The sequence below is a fragment of the Triturus cristatus genome, chromosome 4_2 (assembly GCF_964204655.1).
Source record: "Triturus cristatus chromosome 4_2, aTriCri1.1, whole genome shotgun sequence".
NCBI classification, from domain to species: Eukaryota; Metazoa; Chordata; class Amphibia; order Caudata; family Salamandridae; genus Triturus; species Triturus cristatus.
Window position 1 is genome coordinate 16,175,555 of NC_140586.1, and position 18,239 is coordinate 16,193,793.

The window sequence follows — 18,239 nt, forward strand, 5'->3', positions numbered from 1 at the left end:
CTTCAACATGATCACAATGTACCAGGAGCATGGGGCTGTATGTAGGCAAGAAGAAGTTGAAGACACCTAGGGAAACACAACAGAACTACTTTCACTGGTCTGGGTGTGGCATCACAGACATCACACAACCCCTACCATCAGGATAACCTAACATGCACACGTCACAATGGGCAACAAGTGTCAACATACACATCCTGTAGATCAGGGGTGTCAAACTCCAATTCATCAGGGGCCGCATCAGCAGTTTGGTCACCCTCAAAGGGCCGGTTGTATCTGTAGGACTATGTGTCCACTATTTATTATCATAAATTATTGTCACTGCATTCAATTATTACTGTTTTTTGTAATAATAACTAGCTCTGAAAGCAGAAACAGTCAGAATAATGGCAAGTAGATATTCAAATGTACAATTATTGTACAATTTATTGAAAAATGATTTTTGGTAACAGACAGTATTTTTTTTTTTAAACATACAAATATTGCCAAACACTGTTTATTACACATATGGCAAACACAAGGCATTAACTTTTTTTTAACTTTTCTGACTGGATGGTTGACATCGTTTTCCTGAGGTCAGTCCATCGATGTCTGGCGTTAGGTCTTGTGCTGTAGCAATCCGCAAAACAGCATGGAGGTTATCATCAGTGATGCGTGATCTGAGCTTGGTCTTGTTCAGATTCATGACTGAAAACATCTGTTCACATAGATAGGTGCTCCCAAACATGGACAGAACACGTGCAGCTTGAAGTCGGAGCTGTGGCATCAAAGCAGGGGGGAGGAGACGGTAAAAGTCGTCGACTGTCGCATCCTGGAACTTCGCTTTCAGGCTGCTGTTGCACTGAAGTTCTATTAATTCCATTTGAAGGTGATGTGGTGCACTGTCAACATCGATGTTGAAGGGATTGGCAAAGCTGGTAAAGGTTAAGTTTTGTCCTTTAAAGTCAGAAAAGCGTCGATTGAATTCATCAATCAGCCGATTCACTTTGGTACCCAATCGAGCACATGAAAAAGTACCTGGGAATGAGGTTGAGATGCTCTGGCAGGTAGGAAAGTGGGCAAGACTGTCTTTTTCAAGCTGTGACTTCCATAGGCGCAGTTTCTCCTGGAAAGCTGTTATTGCCTCATACATTGAGGTTATGACTTGTTTGCGGCCCTGCAGCTTCAGATTCAGTTGGGCGAGATGCTCTGTTATGTCACACAACATGGCAAAATCGCACAGCCAGTTTGGATCTGACAGTTCTGACAAGGGCTTCCCTTTACTTTGCATAAATAGAGTAATTTCTTCCAAAAGCTCAAAAAATCTCTTGAGAACGGAGCTCCTACTCAGCCACCTTACTTCTGTATGGTATGGCACATCTGTATGTTCCATGCCCACCTCCTTCAAAAAATGTTGGAACTGACGATGATTCAGACCCCGTGCACGCAGAAAATTCACTGTTTTCGTGACTGTGGACATTATGTTATCCAGTTGCAGAACCTTGCCACACAGAGCTCCTTGGTGGATAATGCAGTGATAAGTTATCAGCGGCGTGTGGCAATTACTTTTTTTCATTTTCTCTTTTAACAGTCCAACCAAGCCATTTCTCTCTCCACACATTGCTGGAGCACCATCAGTAGTAAGTCCCACCAACTTTTCCCACGGTAATTTCATTTTATTTACGGATTCCTCCACTGCATTGATGATGTCCCTCCCAGTTGTTGTCCCATACATGACGACCACATCCAAGAGCTCCTCACTGACAGACAAGTCTTCCTTCACACCTCTTACAAAAATAGCTAGATGAGCTGTATCAGTATTGTCAGTGCTTTCATCAACAGCTAATGAAAATGCCAGATAACTGCATGCCTCTTCAGCCAACTTTGTTTTAAGATTACAGGCTAGGTCCCTGACTCGGTCTGTGATGGTGTTTCTTGACAAGCTGACATTGCTAACAGCCTGTCTCTGCTCAGGGCACACCTGTTCACATACCTTCAGCATACACTGCTTTACAAATGCACCTTCTGAAAAGCACTTTGAAGCTCGCGCAATTTCTATAGCCACAAGATAGCTGGCTTTCACTGCTGCATCATTTTTTGCTGTCATTTTTGCAAAAATATTCCGTTGAGAATGCAGGCTACCTTTTAATTCTTGGACCTTTTGTTGCTTTTCCTGGTGGCTAAGGTTAGCAAATTTGGCTCCATGTTTGGTCTCAAAGTGCCGGCGTAAATTGTATTCCTTCATCACTGCCTCATAGCAAATAAGACATACCGGCTTGTCTCCATTAATCATAAACATGTATTCACTTTCCCATCTCTCCTGAAATTGCCTTCCCTCTGCATCAACTTTTCTTTTCTTGGACATTTTTGGGTTATTAATTTGATTGTAGTTTATGGTCCCTATACCACTGTAAAGTGACACGGAAGTGGTCAGTATATCCAAAGTTTTTGAAGTCGAATAAGAAGCAGACCCCCCCTAATAAGCAGACCCCCCCCCCTCCCCCCCACATACATCATATGTACTTACAGTGCAGGAGAGAAGGGTTCAGGCAGCCGTTGGATCTGTCACAGGATGGCATGCGCTCAATATAAAAACAAGTGGAGGTTTCCTCAATGCATGTAATGTGGAGGTTTCCTGTAGAACGGCCGGCGGCGCTAGAAGGCAGACGTTCCCTGGCTTGTAGGCTGGCGCGCAATGCGCTGAAGAGGCGGCCGCGCATGCGCTGAAGAGGCGGCCGTGCATGCGCTGAAGAGGCGGCTTTCGAGAATAAGGTGAAGGCTTTCTTGTGTCAAAATAAAAGCGAGAATAAACGGTGAAGGCTGGCGGCCGGCGGCGGCTACACGGGCCACATGACGAGGTCTGGCGGGCCGGATTCGGCCCGCGGGCCTTGTGTTTGACACCGCTGCTGTAGATGTTCCCAAATGACCTGTCCCAGAAACATTGCCAACCACCGCTGAGTCTACGACTGGCTGCTTTTACAATTCTCACATGCCCCTTCACGACAACAGCAATATCAGCAGACAATGGGTATGTTGCACATTGTCACCCACCTTCAAGTGAAGTAGCGTGTGATGAGCTGTTCACGCAGGTCAACACCTTCCTCCTCTCCACTGTCCTCATCACTGGACATGGGTTGGTTTGCAGGCAGGGGCCTTGGGTCCTCACCATCATTCAGGAGCAGGGGAATCTCCTTGCGAATGGCTAGGTTATGGAGCATGCAGCATGCCACTACAATCTGACACACCTTCCCGGGCGAGTATGCCAGTACACCTCCAGTCTTGTCCAGGCAGCGGAAACGTGACTTGAGGAGACTAAATGTACGCCCCACCACACGATGTGTCCTCCCATGTGCCTCATTGTAGCGGACGTTAGCTGGGGTCCTGGGATTCCTCAGTGGGCTCAGCAACCAGGGACGGTTGGGATATGCAGAGTCACCTAGGTATGACAAACACAAATAGACATTGCAATGTCGCTGAGGCCGAGGGCAGCAGGTCACACACCCAGCACGCCATACGACTAGGCATACTCTCCCACAATCCATGCAGGCTCAGGAAGCAGATTAGTCATCAGCTGGGGCACAATGCTGTTCCACAGGATGTAGGAGTCATGGGCCGAGCCTGGGAATTTGGCACACATGTGGGAAATAATCATATCTTGCCAGGCACACCATCTGCACATTTATGGAGTGGTAATGCGTGCGATTCCTGTAAATGTACTCAATTGCCTGTGGTGGCACAAGCCCGACATGGGTGCAATCAATGGCACCAACAACATTGGGGATGTGTCCAAGGGGATAGAAGTCTCCCTTCACAGCTGGCAATTCAGCACTCCTGGGGAAATGGATGTCTCTGTCCTTGTATATCATCATGGCGGAAAGTACATCCATCACGCAGCACCATGCTGAACATCGGTTGTGACATCCCACTGTCTCTTGGAACGATCAAGTGGCAAAAAAATGCAGGACCGCCATCACCTTATAAGTAGGGGTGAAAGCTGTTGGATATGTCCGACGAAGCTGCAGGTGTGGCTCCAACAGATCACAAAGGATTTTCAGGGTGGCTCTATCCAGACGGCATTTCCGTATGATCGCAACATCCACCATGTCCTCCAGCACCGTCAAGTGACAAATCAAATTTGGCATCCTCCTATTTGAGATGATAGTGGACACATGTCAATGCAATACATCATGAGATGTGCACAGCATATCAAGTTCTGTATGACACATCGACAACAATGACTGACATCAATATTGACTAACAGACCAGCTTACATGTAGGGACACCTTCAGCTACACAAAGGGCACACCTGTCAACTTACACAAGACGAGTACCTCAAACACCACCTTGGTCAATGTGAATGCACATAGGGAGATGGCCACATTTCACATGGGCATGCCTGGAATTATAGTATCCAGCATATGTGTAACAAATCAAACCCACTGTCTCATACCTAGCTGCTGTACCTGTCACACCTTAATGCGTCATTACAACTTGGCACACATCCACCACACAATGACCACAGTCGGTGCAGAAATGACGAATGTGTGCGTGAGCAGACATGAGAGGCAATGCAAAATAGATCATCATTCATTGAGACGAGCATTACTGTGATTGTCACTGCACCCAAATCGCGGTTGCTACCGCCTGGCCCCAGAGGTGTGTCACCAGCACTCCCATTCACACATGTGCTGTTGTGATAGGCATGGAGACATATGGAAATGGCGGTTGCCATGCTCCGCTGCCTGAATGGCGGTGCCTCGTGTCAATGTATGGCACCCATATCGCGGTAGCTACCGCCTGGCCCCAGCGGTGTGTCACCAGCACCCCCATTCATACATGTGCAGTAGTGATAGGCATGGAGACATGTGGAAATGGTGGTTGCCATGCTCCGCTGCCTGAATGGCGGTGCCTCGTGTCTATGTATGGCACCCATATCGCAGTAGCTACTGCCTGGCCCTGGTGGTGTGTCACCAGCACCCCCATTCACACATGTGCAGTAGTGATAGGTATGGAGACATGGGGAGATGGCGGTTGGCATGCTCCGCCGCAAAAATCGCGGTAGCGCACACCAGGCCCCTTAGGTGTGTCACCGCCATGGAGTGTGCCCTAGAGCCAATGGGAAGCTCGATAGTGGTGGCATGATGCAATTTTGAAGATCGCGGTAGGTGTGCTCCGCCACCCTGGAGGCAGTCATTGGATGCATTTGAAAGAGGCAGACCTGGACCACCAATTGCTGCAGCTTGGCACCTTTGAAATGACCCCAGGGGGCTATATATATGTGGAAGTGAGCCTCACATTTCCACTGCTCCCAGAGCCTGCTGCCTGAGACCCTCACCTGCGGCTGCCTCCAGGGACTGCTGCCTGAGACCCCTCACCTGCTGCTGCCTCCAGGGTCTGCTGCCTGAGACCCCTCACCTGCTGCTGCCTCCAGGGATTGCTGCCTGAGACCCCTCACCTGTTGCTGCCTCCGGGGACTGCTGCCTGAGACCCCTCACCACCCAATTCCGCCGCTGTTGTCTCATGTCCACAGTGATGGCAAGGACAGAGTAGATCCGTGCCAGTCCCTTCACGAGCGAGGAGCTGGAGGTCCTGGTGGACGAGGTGCTCACACAATACCCAAGGCTATATGGTGTCCCAAATGTCATGGTAAGTTGTCAACAGTGGGGGGGTAGAGCAAGGGGGCCACACATGTAGTTGGACTGATGCAGTATAAGCCAGGGAGTGTGGGGTAATGTCATGCACTGCCTGACATGCTGTCTCTAGTTCAAAGACTTTATTCGGTTGTAAAACATTGATAACCATAAAAGTACATAAGACACATATTAGGCACCATTTACACAATGTAAAAACAGGTGAGGTATGTATAGGTTATTAAAACTCATAGACTCAATACCTTTAAAACATTATCGATTTCCTTGAATAAAAGACGTTTCTAAGAAATACAGAGACAGATGCTACCGTGAATATGTCTTCAAGTTTCCGAATTGCCAAGAAGGCAGGGCGGCATTGTCTAGAATTCATATACTTTAAAATTGTCTTGATCCACCTTTCCCTGGGTACTGAATAATATTTACAAAAGAATAAAATATGAATGTCCGATTGGGTGGATATATCGTCACAGGGGCATTTGCTTATTCCGGCTGACCAGTCATTGGTAACAGGAAAACTCAGTGTTCTAAAAAGAATCCCAAATCTAAAACGTACCAGCAAAAACCTTTCATGTTCCGTCAACCACAGGGTTAGGTATGGTTGAATAGCCTGCGAGGTTAAGGTCAGTTGATGAGACATCACTGTTTTTTTAGTCAACTCAGTTAGATCTCCTTAATTCACAAAATACATGATACATAGCCTTTTCAATTCCTTTCTCAGGATCTTCACCATTGACTCGGGATCATCATAAAATTCGGGGTGATTAATATAACCACAAAAGCTTTTGATGTATCTCAGCCATTTCATTCGATGAGCACCCTCCAATTTTAGGGCGTCCCCCAGTATGAGACGGTTCAAATGACACTCATTTGTGATCCAAACCCTGTGCCACAAAAGAACCGGCTGGATTCTAATGATATCCTCAATATATAACATACCAAGTTCAGCGTGGCAGTTGTGGGTGGATGTACTCTCAGGCGTGGTTAGGCGATATTTCAAAAAGCTATTCTCTGTCAACTGTAAACTAGTTACATTTGAAATGCCCCAAATTCCCGCACCATAGGTTGCCACTGCCACACAACTCGTTTTGTAGATGCGCAAAAGCTCATTAACTGGTTTCTTTCCCATCCTTTTGCTAAACAGTTTAAGGGCCATTATAGACTTGGTGAGCAATATATTTCTCCCCTTGACTGCAGTATTCCACTGGCCTGTGCAGTCAAACAGGATTCCTAAATAAGGAAAGGTAGAGATGTGATCTAATGGATTAGAATCTATAATCATGATTTTTTTCCTCTGTTTTATTTTAGTGCCACAGTTCATAGCAAAGGTTTTGGTACAATTCACCTTCAGATCCAAGCCGGTCATGACGGTGGAAAAGGAAGTGATCATGGATTGCATTGCTACGGGGGTCCTTGCCATCAGAACGCATCATCAGCGTAGATTAGTGCCGGTATATGACGTTGTGATGCCGTAGGCATATCTATACAATCCCTCAACAAGATACCCTCTAACTCGTTGATATAGATTAAGAATAAAAACGGGGCAAGGACACATCCTTGTCTTACTCCCCTCGCAAAGTTAAACATTCTAGTGCACTCTCCATTTAAGCCATATCTGATTGTTGCCCTAGCCCCATTGTACAGCTCCCTTAAAAAACAAATGATGTTATTCTCTACTCCCAATCGTATTAAAAGTGACCATAATTTACTGTGGTTAACACAGTCAAAGGCGGAAGTTAAGTCCACAAAGGTTAAAAACAAACTCCCACCCTTTGCCTTGGTATACTTTTCCAGTAAAATGAATAAATTAAGTCCTTGGTCTACTGTCCCTACCCCTTCTATAAAACCATATTGCAGGTCACTAATGATCTTATGCTCATCTGCCCATGACTGCAGCCTGTCTAAGATAACCCTACCCACAATTTTAACAGTTGAATCGAGCAGGGATATAGGGCGATAGCACTTGCAGCTTGCCCTATCGCCCTTTTAAAAATGGGTACTATAATTGATTCGTACCAAGTGTTAGGGAGGCCCACCGTGCAAGCTGCATTAAGGAATCTTGTTAGTAATGGTGCCCATAATGTTACGTTATTTTTTAAAACATCTACCGGTACACCATCTGGGCCCGGTGCCTTGCCCCCCTGACTCGAACTAATGCCCTTCGTCACTTCACCCAATGTAAAAGAGAGGTTCAAACCTTTAGTATTTGTAGGTACTTTGGGCATATCCTGCTCGATCGGTTCCCTCAGGGGGTCTACAGGACTATAAAGGGACTCAAAATGACTCACCCATTCATCCTCGGCAATGGCAATCTCAACCCGCGCCATAGTATCATCCTTAAAGTATGGTGCGTTGACTGCCCTCCAAAATGCTGCCATGTCCCTCCGTTCAGTAGCTCCTAATAGATCCTCCCATGCTTCCTTCTTTATTTTAGCCCTCCTATTCTTGATGGCCAATTTATAGGATTTCCGAAGCTCCCTGATCTGTTTCTGGTCTTTAACATGCCCGTTCAATGCCTGTTTGAGTTTAGAGTGTGCGTTAGTACACTCTTGATCAAACCATCCATTCTTTTTACTATTATTATGTTTTTTCAGACTGATCCACAAACTTTCCTTTATACATGTTATAATTGATTTGAAGTTATTAAATACTTGGATGTCCTTGGACACCATGTCCAGACAAGTATTAAAAGATGTATTACAGGCCTTAATTAGATTGCAAAGAAACTCAGCAGGTACAATTTTAGACCACTTTAGGGCGTATCCGTTCTGCCTAGAGATAGCATTCCCATGTTGCAGTCAAGAGATATTACTATCAGAGATGGCACGAGGGTCTATAATTTCCACCCTGATGGGGAATTGATCGCTAAGGGATATTTCTAATACACTGCAATTACCAACACTTCCCCTAAAACACGAGGAAATCAAAACATAGTCGATTACAGACGAGAACTCTCTACCACAAAAAGTTGCAGAGAACTGGACCTCTGGTTGGCATAATTTGTTTGCAAACCCTAAGTCATTCATAATGAGGATCTCTTTCAGGGCGTCGCCCTTCCCATTATGTTCAAAGTGTGTCGATATGGACTCCCTGTCCAAGGTTAATCCACAGTTTCCTTTTCGAACTCTATTGCAGATTGCGCAATTAAAATCACCCCCCCATATGGCAACGAACTCCTTTCGTTCATTGCAAATTATAGAGTTAATTTCAGAGCTTAGCTTTTTAAATGCTGAAGCTAAGTCAGCCGAGGGAACATTGTTGTATAAATTAATAATCAGAATGCAGAGAGTATTATTCATATGTAGACCGACAATATGGTAATAGCAGTTATTATAAAAAACCTCAATACTTTTGCATTTAAAACAATTAGAAACATATGTGCAGAGCCCGCCCTTGGCTCTGCCATGTAATGAGCCTATTGCCGGGGTAAAAACTTTTTTAAAACCATTCAAATGGTACACATCTTTTGCCCACGTTTCTTGCAGGCATATGACATCATGACCTTCAATTAATTTAAACCAAAGCGGGTTATCCAGCTTGGCCCTAAGTCCGGCAATATTCCAAAAAGTGATAGTCTAGTTATCCTTAATCCTATCATATATGGCGTGTCTTGAATTAATGGTCTTTACTATGTTATTATCTGTTTTTCCCTTTCTCACATTTTGGTCCCCCATTTGTGCAACTTCCAACCTTTCTATATGTATATGTTCTATCCTGGCCAGGGTCTGTCCTTCTCCATCTTTGGGATCCACCTTTACTAGAATGGCCTTTACTAGAGGGGAGTCGATATTTTCTACACAGGTATCAAATGCCTGTTCCCGTGCTGGTCAATCCACCCCCCCCAAACTTGACAAAGAGTCAAATCTATTATAGGTTGGAACATTAAATAGGTTCCCTGTCTGTCGGTAATCATGAGGGTTATACGGCATGAAACCTCCATGCATCATGGGTGCCCTAAGGGCGTTAAATCGGCTTCCGGTATGTGGGTGCCTTTCTTCGTATCGTGTATTATGTGACCTCTGGCTACCAACAACAACAAATGGGGCCGGTGGATAGAAATAGCTTAAGTCCAGAGAGAAAATTCCGCCAGAGTTATCATAGTTTGGAAAACCGACAATAAATTGCACTACTCTTGGATCTCTAAAATTTACGATGATACAGTCGCCACTAATGTCTTTAGCTTTAGGTCCCAGCCAGTTTGCTCTACGAACGTTAATAATTTCCCCCACACAAGTCAGGTCTAAGGGGTCTATTTTTCCCTAGCCAGTACATGACCTTGTTCTTTAATTCGTGCGAAGTTTCATCCCTGTTGTTTTTCCACTCCGGTACCCCTGCAAGCACAATTACATAGGGATAGGAGTCCGGGGGGAGATCAACTCTCTTTCTGTGTCCTTTGCTTCTGGATTCCACTATTTTATCTGATTCTAGTGCCATGTTATCTGGGATCTTGGTTGTGCTTGTTTTGAGGCTATCTAATTTGGTTTCTTTACCAGCCTTACCATCCTGCTGGGAATCATTAGCTTTTATCTTTCCACCTTCTTGGTTTGACGGATTTTTACTGCCTTGTCCCAGTTTAGCACTAGCTAATGACTTTTGTCTATTTTTAGGTGATGCGAGTGAGTTGTTTATTGTAGGTTTTATGTCCCCCAGTTTTTTCAACAGGGCTGAATTATCCTGTGTAATTTTCTCCAGTGTTTCTAGCTGTATGCCTATCCTTCTTGTACGTTCCAACAATGGAAGAATTAAGGACCTAACTAAGTGCTCAATATTATCCAATGAGCATACGGTGCTTCTACCATGTGTAGGCGGGCTTTCCGTTATGTCAACGATAGGACTTGTGTGTTTCGAGCCAGTATTTTCTACCTGTGTTGGTGTTGTGTTCTTGTACGTGACTCCCTTATCTTGACGCATAGGGAAAGCACTTTTACTCTTCCTAGTACGCGAGCCTTTATGCTGCTTTCCACCACGTTTGCGTTTTAAAGTAAGGGCATTACCCTGTGCTGAATCAGAATGGATACAATCTAATGGTGGCTCGCTACTAGTTAGCAGAAGGCTTTGCCGCCGGCCCGGCTCCGCTATTGGATAGGCCATATAGGAGTCTAGGCTTGCGTCAATGCCACTTATATCAAATATAGTTGAGAGTTCACGTTGTTGACATGGTATTTGAACAATCTGGGTCAGTATTTGTTCAGGGGACGGTACTGTGGCAATTTTCCCCAATGATGATTTCCTAATAAAAACAGGATCAAGGGATAATCGCCGTTCAGTTGAGGCTATCTCCTTCTCCAGAGCGGTGACTGCCTTAGTAAAGAAAGCATCTATGGTACCAACGAGTCCACCTCCAACACCCGTAATAGACGTTTTGGTTTTCGATGCCATGTTTGTGATGTCTGTTTGTTTAACCAGAATCGGGTAGCTAAATATAAAATATCATACAAATGAATTAAAATGAGATATTAAACATATATGAATAAAGTCTTACTAGAATTGAAAACATAAAGGGGGGGCCCAGTCCAGTCTCAGTCAGTCTCTGACAGGATTAGACGGGCCCGCCCTTGGCCCGGGCTTCGCCCGGCGCGTCCAGCGCGCGATCCCGCGACGCGGGGGACGCGCTGTGATTTATGCACCAAATGGCGCGGATCCCTCGTAGGCGGCTTCCGGCCGCAAAGGCTCCTGGCACTTGTGGTCCCCTCCCTAACTGCGGCCGTGCTCTGCTGGAAACGAGCTTCGGCGGCAGGGGGAGACCAGGTGTTAAAGTGCGGGCAGTGGCAATGACAGCGGGACCGGCGGGCAAAAGGTTGCTGGCTCAAAGAATGCACCCACAGCTACAGGCTAACAAAAAGGTGCACAATGCAGTTTGTCAAAGCGTCCCCCACTCCACCGGGGGCGCGCTGTGATTTATGCACCAAATGGCGCGGATCCCTTGTAGGCGGCTTCCGGCCGCAAAGGCTCCTGGCACTTGTGGTCCCCTCCCTAACTGCGGCCGTGCTCTGCTGGAAATGAGCTTCGGCGGCAGGGGGAGACCAGGTGTTAAAGTGCGGGCAGTGGCAATGACAGCGGGACCAGCTGGCAAAAGGTTGCTGGCTCAAAGAATGCACCCACAGCTACGGCTAACAAAAAGGTGCGCAATGCAGTTTGTCAAAGCGTCCCTCGTGGAACTCGGCACCATGCCAAGATACGATCTTCAAATTTAAATGAAAAAAGATACTGGCTGTGTGGATGCAAAGGAATGGAGAAAAAGGCTTGGCACAAATCAATGACTGTAAACCAGCCTACAATCCAGGGTATCTGATAAAGATTCACTGCTGGATTTGGTACTACAGGGCAACAAGGCACTACAATTATATACATTTTTCTCAAATCCTGCACTATCCTGTATTTTCCGCTAGGCTTCTTAAGTCCTATTATAGGTGAATTACAAGGACTACTCATTATTTCCTTCAAAATGCCTTGTTTAATCATTTGATCAATTTCTGAATCCACTCCTGCTTTCACTTCTGGACTCATTTTGATTTGTCTGTTGTTGGGATAAACTGCACCTTCTTTCACAGTCACCTTCACTGGGTCTACATTCGCCATTAGCCCTATTTCTTTTTCAGTGAAATCCCATACTTCTGGATTCACCGTTGTTTTCAGTTCCTCTGGTTAATCATCTATTGTCATTAAAGAATACATTTCATCTATCTCTGTGCCTTGTTTAGCAAGCATTATCTTATATACAATATCTTCATCAGGGGTTTGAAAAGGAACACCATCCGGTGTGCAATAAATTGTGCAATTCATTTTGCACAACAGATCTCTTCCTAATAGATTTACTGGACTAGAATTACAAACAACAAATCCATACATGTCTTTAAAATTTCCGATGTGCACTTCCATTGGTTCTGTTATTGGGGTTCTAATCTGTTGATTTGAGACTCCGACAACTTGGATCATTTCTCCTGAGAGGGGTAGGTTTGGGATGGCTGCTGTTCTCACAGTAGAATGGGTAGCACCAGTATCTAACAGAAAAGTGATATCATTGCCTTCCACTTTCCCATCAATAAATGGTCCTAACTGATCTACCGGCATGGATGCGCCAAGTACGCACTCCTCTTCCTCCCCCCTCAGGCACCGTCATTGCATGTGACTAACTTCCTCATCATTACTCTGTGAAAGGTGTTGTGAAATCACAGAATTTTTCTTACCACTTCCTCCTTGAAATCCGGCGTCTGCACTGTACTTTTTCTGGTTCACAAAATTTGGCATAGGGGCTGGTGGCACCTGACACTGTTGATTAACTACCTGCTGCGGCTGATTCATAAGCACCTCATTCTGCATCTGTGGATTAAAATTTTTGTTTTTTCCATTATTATTCTTACACTCGTTCTTCCAATGTCCAAGCTTTCCACACCCATGACAAGGAAACTTCTTCTTTGCATCCTCTCTATTCATTTGTCCTCTTGATTTACCACCATTTGCCACATGAGCACTCTGATTCTGTTCTTTCATCAGTCTGACTCTTCAACTTAAGTTCCTGTTCTGCCAATTTCACTTGTGCCCACATCATTTTCTCTTTTAGCTTTCTATGCCTCGCCTCAATATCATCCACACAATACTTTGCGTACTTCAGAATGTCATCTATGGATTTTCCTTGCCAACACAACATGTGTTGTTGAATCATCTGACTAATCTCTGGTTTCAGACCGTACACAAACCAATACACAAAATGTCCCATATCCTTATCTCCAATATTCTCAAAGCCACTATACTGTTTAAACACCTGCAGCAGTCGCTCATAATATGCATGAACAGATTAATTCGGTTCTTGGGTTTTTCTATCTATCTTTACCCAATCTGTTTCTTTGGGAGGGATTTTTCCTTTCAAGAAAGTAATTATTTGGTGGTATTTCTTCCTCTCATCATCTGAGGTGGCCCCTGTTTTCAAATCTCTTGGATACTCCTCACTTGGCCAATCAACTGTAATCTTACATTCTGTCCATAAATCAGCAGGTACCACTATATCAAACAGACCATTCAGATCTTTCAACAAAACCTTCGAAACTTTTACAAACCTATCAGCCTGTTTGTACCATTCAAATGGTTTCTTCTTAATCTAGGGAAATCATTTGTAAATGACAAAATATCTTGTCGGCCCCATGGGACATGAACATATCCACCACCAGGTACCTCTGTCATGGCACAATCTTTCTACCTTTCCTGATTTTTTAACAAATATGCATTGGACGCTTCTTTCGCCTGTGCTTCCTCCTTCTTCCTTGTCCACCTTTCCTCAGCTTGTCAATGTCTCCCCACTTTTGCAAAATATTAATGAACTCTTTTACCTGCAGCTTCTTACCAGATCATTCATATTTTCTAAATCTTTGTCAGTATACTCCACTCAATATGGTTTCTGTAGCACTTTTGATCTCCCTATATCTATTCCTATCTATATATCCCTATATCAATTTCTCATGAAACAGTCTCGCATTTCTGGTTATACTCCTACATATAAACAACAACTCTTTCTCATTGTAAAGTGTTCAATCTTTTTATTCCCACATTTCCAGCTATCATCTCTTCAAATTCTACTTTCAATTTATAAATATCCCAAATCTTTGGGGGTGAGCTTTGTTTTTCTATTCCCTGTGCCCATCTCTCCAGATCTTCTGGAGTTACCGCTGTTGAACTTCTGGTTCCTGAGGATACCCCATACCTTCTTTCTTTTGAACTACTAGGTGTAACTCTTTTTGGGGTTTCACTTACTGATTGTCTTATCGGTAGATCAATTAATGAAATTACTGAATCGCACTCACTGGCTTGATCGTCAGTTATTACAGTCTCTTTTCTAGGATTACTCAAAGGAGTTGTTACAGCTTGTGGTATTAGGCAATTTATTTTGTCTTCATACAATGGAACAACAGGACCTATAGTTACTGGTCCTGTCAATGCCTCAGGGTTCAAATTCAATTGGCCTATTTTCTGTATTAAGTCCTCTTTATTTTTATTTAACACTTCTTTTTCTTTATCTTGAAGTACCCTACTAACTGATGTATAGTGTAAAATTTGTGGAATTAAGGGTGTTCTCATTACTGGTGCACACGGGGTGACTCTACTTGGTCCTTCTTGATACGGTGGAGGGTTTTTAGTTAGAATGTCCTCTAATAATTCATCATCTGAGTCACCATATCCTGTCAATTTCAGGTGTTTTGTTTTCTCTTTACTTTTGCCCCCTGACTGTTCCTCAGCCATTAACACTGGATATAACCCTTCTGATACCATTGCTCTTCTCCATTGCTTCATCTGACCTTCATGTGACTTACGTAAATATCGAGGAAAATGACCCATCTATCTTCCACTCCTGTTTTTCTCTCGTTCATATGACTCAGTCTCCCATTCTTCTAATGCCTCATACTGCGTTAGCCTAAGTCTTGGATCTAAATCGTTCATCCGCATTCTCAAATTCTGAAGAATTCTCTCATTAAACGTACCATGTTCAGGGAAAGCTAAAACACCATCACTCTTTGTGTATTGTATCCAATTCTCCATCCATACACATGTATAATATCCTCTCTCCATCATTATAAATTAATCAGGCGTTTTTGGTGGTGGAATAGGAATTCCCTCCCTAGTCAATACAGGATTATCTTTCTTAAAGAATTTCTTACTTTTCTTTATTAATGACATTTTTCTCTTTTCTCCATACATTCTAGACACTCGATGCACAAAACAATAATCCGCAAACCCTCGAGCTTTTCTGCCGGGGCGACTCACACCAAAAGGCAAATGAGAATCAAACATACACATTTTCGTGAACCAATCCTAAAACAGCTTTAATTCAATCACCCAGTCAGGTTCATGATCTGACCAATGCCAGCGTGGTCTTTTCGATATCATCATTTCTGCTCCTTACTACTGACTCCTCCTTTACAATTTACGTCAGTCACACGCCCGCTGTTTCAACCTATCCCAGCGCGGCTCTCTGTGATGTCAGTGCAACTCCAGCAACTGATCCTCCATTCACAAGGTAACACAAAAACGCCTTTCTTTACTTTTCTTTAACTGAAATTTGTTAGTAATAACATAAAAACATTCGCTACTCTGCCTGTTCCGCTAAACAAAGGATAGATTTCCAATTTGTTCTGAGTTTCAGAATTGCTCCTCTCCCACTACGAGTAAAAACCTCTGTTTCCCCTTCATTCAAGCTCAAAAGAACCTATTACTTTTTCAGTCTTACCCTTACTAGGTGATATAAGACCAAAGTTTCACCAGCGAACCTTTTTGCTACCGTTTACACTCACTTTTATACAAAATATTCCCTAATTTAACACTGCCAGCCCTGCATAGCTGCTATTCCAACAGACGAGTAACCTCACTGCAGTATGGCTTCTGGCACCACCCGCTATTCATTCCCCGGGAATTTTCCAGACAACATAAAACAAGACGCTAACTATTTTTGTTAAACAATAAATGAATAATCAATACTTATCGCCAAACTACTCAATAATAACCATAACTCTGCTACCAGAGAACTGTTAGCGACGTACCAACAACAGATACTCCAACACCATATACTCACCTGGGCCCATAAACACACATACACACAGTTGGGTAAACCGCTGAAGTCAATGTTTAAGTTTACTGAATTTTCAAGATTAGTTACCTCTTATTCCTAACTAACCTTTCACGGAACAAAAGATTCTTTCCTCTGGTCGATGGACCATTATTTGAACTAGTTGATGGTGAAATGACATGAATTTATCCTCTATTATTAAAATGAAATGACCACAGACTCGGAAACATTTTAAATCTTCATCTAAATTAATTTCATGTGAACCACTTTCAAAGTACAGTACAGTCGTCGTCACTCATAGGAGAGAAGTTTAAATTAATCAATCATAAAGCACATTCTTTGTACTTTTGCAATGACTTATGCTCAGAAAGGAGAGGACAGAGAGAAAAGAACATCTACACATTCACGGAAATAATATTTACCTAGGATGGTGTGGAAACCAACCCCCTGGCCAAAGGGCTGGTAAGGGTCCCCCGGGATAGATCAGGTGACAAAGGCTTCAGGACAGGATTCAGGACAGGATAGATGACCACTCTAGCACCGACGCTTGCGTAGCACCCCTCTCTGACACTCTCTTCCTCCTCGAGATTCTTCTGCGTTCTTCTACTAAATCAATTAATTAAATATATGGTTCTGCATTTGATTCTTCACCAGCACCTCTTGTTACTCTGACAGCATCCCGAGCTCTGCAGCATTCAGCAAATCTCCGTCTGACAAATAACTAAGACTACCTCAATTATACCCTTCGATATTCATGTACCAACCATTAATGTTTCAATATTGTAAACATACTACCTCTGATTGGACGGGCAATGGGGGAAGATCATCACACCATGCTTATATGTCATCTTAGTCTATCAACCCATTGTTCATAAATCCAACCCCTTAATTTTTATTACAAAACTTTATTCCCACCCGTATTAACATCTTATTAGAAACAATTGTTTTATTTGTCGTGAAAAATCCATTCATCCAGAGGTCGTCAGTGCTTGTTCCCAGGGTATGTAACTTTTGTGTCCTTGGATCGCATTCAAGTGTATCGTCATTCTTCTGGCTCAATTTCAACAGGCATGCGCGGAGGTCACATGTCTAACAAACTCTGGCCACAAAAGCGCACTAATAAGAAAGTCAGAAAGACAAATGTTATTTTAAAAAATAAATGGTTTCACTGTATACCACCCATCTCTACTCTAACCCCCTTAATTTATGAATTCTTTCCCTGTATTAGTATTAGTAAAATAGCTTGGTTTAGTTTCAGCGAAGCAGATGCCAGGCATGTGAACTTTCAAGCCGCCATATTAGTATCTTCTGCTCATGCGCAAGAGTTTCCCTCCAAGCGACAGCTCCTCATACTACGTAGATGCAGTTGACGCATGCGCAATAAAGATTTCCCGTTAGCAGCCATTTTAGAACTTCGCTCGAGTTACTACATTAGTAAACACATAAGCAAGCTTCTTTGACCCTTATTTTTAGTTTTACACAATACATAATTAATACAATGTTAGGGAGTTAAATGAGATGATTGCTTCCGAGCAAGTCTCTTTTCTACGAGTCCTTGCTCCATCATACCCACCAGAAGTTTGGGAGCTTTCCATTCACCAATCAGCCCAAACCCCATGTCCAGAAGTAGCTGTGAGATGTGGGAGACTAAGGGCCCCTCACCACATGATGAATGGCATGTGCTAATTCTGCTTTATTTGAAAAAGAGGGGGCAGGTAGAGGTTAAAACAGGGGACCAAGCCTCCTGTTTGTATTGCATTAACCAAAGATTCTGAGTTACACCACTGCAAACAAGGGGCACATTTACTATTATTTCATGAAATACGGAGCAGCAAGGGAACTTTCTGTGCTACATTGCATGAGAGGGAGAGTAGAAATGCAAGGCATTGCTATAATGTGCCTTTTGTTACTTTGTGTTTGCTAAACCACACAAAGTGGCTTTGCGTGCCTTTGTAAATGGCAAAAATTATTTTACGTTGGTCTGCGCCACAAAAGTGATGCAACCCTGATGCAAAATCATAGTAAATATTAGCCAAGGTGCATGCTAGACTTTGAGTGTGACC

The 18,239-nt window shown here is 43.7% G+C and overlaps 1 pseudogene; it reads right to left on the reverse strand.

Moving 5' to 3' along the window:
• Positions 1-532: 532 nt before the first annotated feature.
• LOC146832820 (general transcription factor II-I repeat domain-containing protein 2 pseudogene) lies at positions 533-2,341 on the reverse strand (annotated as a pseudogene).
• Between the last annotated feature and the right edge of the window lie 15,898 nt (positions 2,342-18,239).